The 6,843-nt window shown below is 47.3% G+C and overlaps 1 non-coding gene across 1 annotated transcript; it reads right to left on the minus strand.

Annotated features, from left to right (window-relative positions):
- Positions 1-5,401: 5,401 nt before the first annotated feature.
- Positions 5,402-5,474, minus strand: Trnak-cuu. Its single transcript has one exon. It is a non-coding gene; the product is annotated as a tRNA-Lys (tRNA).
- Between the last annotated feature and the right edge of the window lie 1,369 nt (positions 5,475-6,843).

Here is a 6,843-nt window from a genome sequence, read left to right on the forward strand (position 1 = left end):
TGGGCGTGCGGAAGACAGGCCATTCAGGAAGTCATGGCCCCCTCGGCAGCCGGTTTTATAAGGGCAAAGGTCAACGGTGTCCATATTTACAGCTGCTACGCTCCTCCTAGTGCAACCTTAGCACAATATGAGGAGATGTTAGACAGTCTGGTGTTGGACGCTAGAGATCGCAGCCCTAAAATCATTGCGGGCGATTTCAACGCGTGGGCCCTGGTGTGGGGAAGCCGATTGACGAACACCAGAGGTCAGATTCTGTTGGAGTCATTTGCGGAGCTGGACATCGTGCTGGCCAACGTTGGATGCGTGCCCACCTTTCGAGGAAGAGGGTCGGGTTCGATTGTTGACCTGACATTTGTTAGCACTTCACTGGTGAGGGAGATGGCTTGGCAAGTGAGTGAGCACTACACCCACAGTGACCACCAGGCCATCTTCCTCCGAGGAGGAATACAGGGATCTGCGAAGCAACCTTAAGAAGGCCATTCGGAGAAGCAAGCGGGAATGCTACCAGAAGCTCTGCATGGAGGCTAATACGAATCCATGGGGTACAGCCTACCAAGTTGTAATGAAGAAGATCCGCGGGCGAAAATCACCTCAGGTGACATGCCCACGGCTCTTGTTGCAAATAATTACAACTCTTTTCCCGCAGCAGAAGCAGGACGAAAGAGAACCCCAACTGGCAGCTCAGCAGGACGTCTTCTCGATCCCTGATATTACCGAAGAGGAACTTTGGGAAATCTGCAGACGTATTGGGGACAGCAAGGCTCCGGGATTGGACGGAATTCCGAACAAGGCTCTGAAGGTGGTGGTCAAGGCCAGACCAAGGTGGTTCGCAAGCACATTCGAATCGTGCATGGCGGAAGGAATGTTTCCCGCCCAGTGGAAGAGGCAGAAGCTGGTCTTGCTACCGAAGCCCCGAAAACCACCCGGCGTGCCCTCTTCATATCGCCCTATTTGTCTCTTAGACACCATGGGGAAGATGTTGGAGAGGGTGATATACAACAGGCTGCTCCCGTTCATCGAGCTTGCGGGTGGTCTTTCAGAGCGGCAATATGGGTTTCGGCGAGCCCGTTCTACGGTCGATGCAGTAGCAAAGGTCGTGGAATTGGCTCGAAACGCAATGGCCATGGACAAATGCTGTGCTCTGGTGACGCTGGACGTCAAAAATGCTTTTAACTCAGCCAACTGGGGCTGGATTAAGGGCGCTTTGGCCAAACTGGGTGTTCCTAGCTACTTGGCTCGGCTCATCGAGAGTTACTTTTCGGACAGACTTCTCTGGTACGAGACGGACGACGGGCCGAAGGAGTACATTGTGACAGCAGGTGTGCCTCAAGGTTCTGTATTGGGACCGCTGCTGTGGAACATAATGTACGACGGAGTGCTTGGCCTTCGCGTGCCGGAGGAGACAACGCTGATTGGTTTTGCGGACGACTTGGCGGTAGTTGCAATTGCAAAGCATCCCGAGGACGTGGAGCTTTATGCAAATGAAGCCATTCATACCATCAAGTCATGGTTACGAATGGTCAAGCTGGATCTGGCGGACGAAAAGACGGAGGCGGTCCTCATTACCAACAGTAGGAAGAACAGCACGGTTACCATCCAGGTTGGTAATCGTGAGGTCGTCTCAAAATCGGTTGTCAAATACCTGGGGGTGATGATCGATGCCAAGCTGAGTTTCAAGGGACACTTGGATTATGCGCGAGAGAAGGCAGCAAATGCCAGTTCATCCCTTGCAAGAAGGATGCCTAACGTGGGAAGGCCGAAGTATAGTCGCAGGCTACTCATCGTGGGAGTGGTGAGGTCGATCCTGCTATACGCGGCCCCTGTCTGGGCGGGAGCGTTGAACCACGCTGTCAACCGGAGGAAGATATGTTCGGCATACCGGCCAATTGCGCTAAGGGTGTGCAGCGCATTTAGGACGGCGTCGACGGAGGCACTGTGTGTTATCGCAGGAATGATCCCTATAGATCTTCTAGCGAGCGAGGCACACTGGCTCTACGAAAAACGGAAGGCAAATCCAGCCGAGGTGAATGCGGATTTCCGAAAAGCCATCAGGAGAGAGTTGTGTGGCAAGTGGCAACAACGGTGGGATAACTCCGACAAGGGCAGGTGGACCCATACATTGATCCCGTGTATCGAGAAATGGGTCAACCGAAAGCACGGAGAATTGAATTACCACCTGACAGTTCCTTACGGGACACAGTGGCTATAGGAAGGACTTGCATCGCTTCGAGTTGGACGAGTCTCCCAACTGTCCTGAATGCGGTGCTACACCCGAGGGCCCGGAGCACGTTATGTTCCATTGTCCCAGATTTCTGCAGCAGAAAAGGAGGTTGAACAGCATCCTAGGGGCGGACATCGAGCCCTCCAACCTGGTGGAAGAGATGTTGAAGTCGGAGGAAAACTGGATGGCGGTAAATGAGGCAGTAGCCGTGGTGCAGACAAAACTCCTGGAGTTGGATCGAGCTCGGAAGGCGGCGCGACGGAGACGTGACATGGACGAGCTGGTATAGCGAACCAGAGCCTCCCCCGCGAAGTAATACTTCACGGTGGTCCCGCGGGGAGCGGCGGAAGAGTGAAGGTGGTTTTAGTGGGTGTGAATCCCACACACTGCTGCAACCTGGCGCAGCAGCGTCTTTCTAAGATTTCCACCTCCATCCATTAAAAAAAAAAAAAAAACATATATAGTTTGCGGCTAGTGTCTAATTCAGATAGTTATATTTGTACATTAAACCCGTATTTAATATACGTACTACATATATACATTTTTTTTTTTTTTGTGCGTACACGGAGGTGGAAAATCTTAGAAAGACACGTTCGCCGCCCGAACGGCGGAACAACAGCGGGCGCGTGTGGGCTTCACACCCGCTAAAAACCACCCCCGGTCTCTCCAGCCCCAGTCCCGCGGGACCACCATTGAGGTATTACTTCGCGGGGTAGGTTTGCTCTTAGGCACTCATCCCTCTCCTATTTGCAGCTTTCCTCCTTCTTTGTTCCTTCTGCAACTCCTGCATTTGGATGATTGCGGAGCCAACCGCAAGCCACTTCTCCTCGGACTCCAGCATCTCAGTAACCAAGCTCTCCGGGGTCCCGCTCCTGCCCAGTACCTGGTTTAAGCTCCTTCTCTCCATCGCAAATCGTGGGCAGTGAAACATCACATGCTCTGGATCCTCCGGTATGCCATCGCATCTGGGACAGTTCGGTTCCAACCCAAAGTGGTGCAGATACTGCCTGTAGCAACCACCGTGTCCCGTCAGGAACTGGGTAATGTGGTAGTTGGTATCCCCATGTTTTCGCTCAAGCCACACCCTAATGTTGGGAATGAGCCTGTGCGTCCACCGACCTTTCGCAGACTCGTCCCATCTGCGTTGCCAGAGATCAAGCGACTCTGACCTTGCCGCATTTCTACGCTGTGCATGCCCCTTCATATGTCTTGCATTGTACAGGGCACTCATTTCTTTGGCCAGAATGTCAACCGGGATCATGCCTGCCACCACCAATACTGCCTCATCTGATGTGGTTCTAAAAGCACTGCAAACCCTCAAAGCCATCCGCCGGTAAACCGAGTTCACCTGCTTCCGTCTCTGAGAGTTTGCAAGCGCCTCTGCCCACACAGGCGACGAGTAGAGCAGGATGGAGCGCACCACTCCGGCTAGCACCAACCTCCGGCAATGTTTCGGCCCACCAATATTTGGCAACATTTTTGCAAGTGCCGTGGTGGCACTGGCTGCCTTTTGGCATGCATACTCTAGGTGCTCCCTAAAACTCAATTTGGTGTCAATTATTACCTCCAGATATTTGATAGCCGGCTTTGATACGACCGTATGTCCACCGACCTCCACTTTTACAGTGTTATTTTTCCTGCGTTTCGTTATTAAGACCGCTTCCGTTTTCGCGTCCGCCAAGGTCAGCCCGGCCTTTTCTAGCCAGGACTTTACCGCTCTCACTGTTCCGTTGCGTAAACCTCCACATCTTCTGGGTGTTTTGCTGCAACAACCACAGCTAGGTCATCAGCAAAGCCGACAATCGTAGTCCCTCTGGGACGGGAAGAGCAAGCACCCCATTATACATGATATTCCACAACAGGGGACCAAGTACCGATCCCTGTGGTACCCCGGCTGTGACAATGTACTCTTTGGGGCCCTCATCCGTCCCGTACCAGAGAGTCCTCTCTGAGAGGTAGTTTTCCACCAAATTCACTAAGTATCCGGGGACACCTATGTCAGCCAACGCCCGTTTAATCTACATATGTACATATGTATGCTTTTGTGCACGAAGTAAATCGAAAATACGGGTACGATCAATTTATATACGTGCATATATGTGTACAGTTTTCGGAAATATGCAGTTTGTTTGTTTAGGGTGAGGATAATATCTATGGTTGTAATATGTACGTATGGCTTGTAGTTTGAAAAAATATGAAGGATTATGTTGGATTTGTATATATGTTATAAGATGAAAACAAAACCTTTATACCTGAAGCGCCAGCATCCGGTATTCCGTCTTGTTTTTCAGATTTTTCGGGGCTGTAGGAGGCCCGTTAAAGAAATGATCACGTTTGGCTCCCCGCACTCTCCACCTTTCCAACAAACATCAAACCTAAGACTGGCTTCGGAAAGTATTGTAGGGTATCCAACTTTTCATTTGGTACCCCACATGGCTACAATTGTAGAAAAAAATGTACACCCCCTTACTTGAATTCGACGTATGCGTGAGCGTTCGCAGTTCCTACCTGTCCACCAAATTTGGTGTCAATCGTCAGAAAATTTCGCACCGCCATAATTCATTGAAAAAAATTTCCAGCTCTTCGTTTCTTACTCTGCTGATTCCTTTTTCTTACTCATTATATTAAGATGTAGACTTTATTTCAAGCAAAAAAAAACATTTTGCCCGCATAATTTCTGGAAATTTTTTGCATGTGTTACAAGTGAACAGCCATCTATCTCCATGTTATAGTCCCTTCTGATTACATATATTTACGACAAGTTAGTCCTGTATTCTGTCAAAAATTCATGCATACAAATTTTAGATTTAGATTACAAACCAGCAATGAAGAAGGACACATATTGTGTCGGACGAAACACGTGTTTGCCATTTTTAAATAAATAAAATCTATAGTTAAACTGGCAACTTTTCCTTTTAACAGTTTTACATACAAATACTTCTGTTTAAAAAGGAATACTAAGCATAGATACAAATTATGTCCGAAATGTGTTTATGATAAATTCATATGACAATAACCAGGCAACTTGTGGCAAAAAGATAACTTAGTGTTGACAGTGTATATCCATTTATATATGACAAATTGAGGAAAAAAAATAGAGTGAGGAACACAGGTCGCGGGGATTCATCGCGAAATGTTGGTTTACTTATAATTTTACGAAATATCTGGAAAAAGTATATTCGCCCAACGTGGGGCTCGAACCCACGACCCTGAGATTAAGAGTCTCATGCTCTACCGACTGAGCTAGCCGGGCACTTGGGGAAAAGTCGTTTATTATTGTATTTATATCTGATGGTAAATATTTTACATCTGAATGTGTATATTCAAGGGAATGGAGAAATGGTTCTAAGGAAATACTTATTGAGACTAGGTTTGATATTACACAAAAGAAACATTTCTTCATTTATATATTTTTTAAATTCATTATCAAAATCTAAAACAAAGGAAATTAACAAAGTAAAACTCAAAAATACTAAAGAGCATTTCTTAGAGATTCACGCTCTATAAACGCCCGTTTATTAAATCTTACTTTGGCACGAAGAAATGCACTTTTGATTGTTGTGACATAGTCTTCGGTGTCGTAGCAAACTTCCGCATAACACATACACTTCGAGTCGGCGTACACGAGCTTTCAATAAACTGGTACTTCCAGATTGCGTTGAATACAATTAATATTTACTTAAAACACTAACTGCAGGCAGAAATTCTCGTTACCGCGAATTGCGTGACCATACCATCGAAGACGACTTTCTCGCAATTTTTCTACGATCGATGCAACTCCATAACGACCGCGGATATCCTCATTTCGGATCGGTCGTCAAAAATGCAGTTTTGTCTAAATTCAATCTAAGACCGTGTTGCATGAGGCGATCATTCCATTTTTGGACAAGTTTCTCGAGATCATTTTTGCTATTAAATGCTAGGAAAACATCATCTGCATAAAGCAGTGTATAGGGCGCTGGACGTTGGATGTCTGATGTGACCGTGTCCATAACAAGAACAAAGAGGAGTGGTGAGAGGGCGCTTCCTTGATGAAAACCAACAGAGACACGAAGCGGTTTTTATACACCCGCCATACTTCGAACTTTACTTTTCGGATCGTGGTAAAGCAATTGAACCCAGCGCACGAGTGCTTCTGGCACTAAGTGTTGTCGTACAGCATACCAGATGAGTTCGTGTGGTACATGGTCAAACACTTTCTCTAGATCCAGAAAGGCAATGTAAAGAGGGCGATGTTTCTCACGGTGTTTTTCACGGTGTTTCTCCATGAATAACCGTGCAGCGTTTATTGCGTCAGTAGCTCTGCAGTTTTCGATAAATCCAGCTTGATTCACGGTTATTCAACGATTTCAAGAATACGGTTGTCAAGAATGCGTTCAAAAATCTTCATGGTATGGGAAAGTAACCGGATCGGACGGTAATTTGAACATTCTGCTGGGCTACCTTTCTTTTTCCATATTGGAACTGTGGTACTTTCTTGTCAGTCAGATGGTGTTGTTCCTTCCTGAATAACCCGATTAAAGAATTCACTGAGCCACAGTGTTGAGTCCCAGCTCTTCGCTTTCCAAAGCTCAGATGCGATGTCGTCAGATCCTGTGGCTTTCCCTGATTTCATTCGTTTT

The sequence above is a fragment of the Hermetia illucens genome, chromosome 4 (assembly GCF_905115235.1).
Source record: "Hermetia illucens chromosome 4, iHerIll2.2.curated.20191125, whole genome shotgun sequence".
Taxonomy (NCBI): domain Eukaryota; kingdom Metazoa; phylum Arthropoda; class Insecta; order Diptera; family Stratiomyidae; genus Hermetia; species Hermetia illucens.